Genomic DNA, 308 nt, shown 5'->3' on the forward strand with positions numbered 1-308 from the left:
TCTTTAATCGTGATCCGTGCTAAACAATTAATTAATATCTTATTATCAATAGTACTATCCTCCCAATGGTACATAATTCCAATAACTAGTTCTCCCAATTCATTTTTAACCAAATAATAAGTACTCCAATGTCGTTTATTCCGAAAAATACATGGCTCCTTTTATTCTATCATGTTATCACTGTCTGACCACAGAATAGATGAAATTTCGGAGTACTTCTTTGAGAAGTACTACTTTCTGTCACAGGAGTGCGTACTACTTAGCAAGAGTTGCCTTATGCCGGGATTCAAGATAATAACCCATATTAT

Source organism: Acyrthosiphon pisum, chromosome A2 (assembly GCF_005508785.2).
Source record: "Acyrthosiphon pisum isolate AL4f chromosome A2, pea_aphid_22Mar2018_4r6ur, whole genome shotgun sequence".
Taxonomy (NCBI): Eukaryota; Metazoa; Arthropoda; class Insecta; order Hemiptera; family Aphididae; genus Acyrthosiphon; species Acyrthosiphon pisum.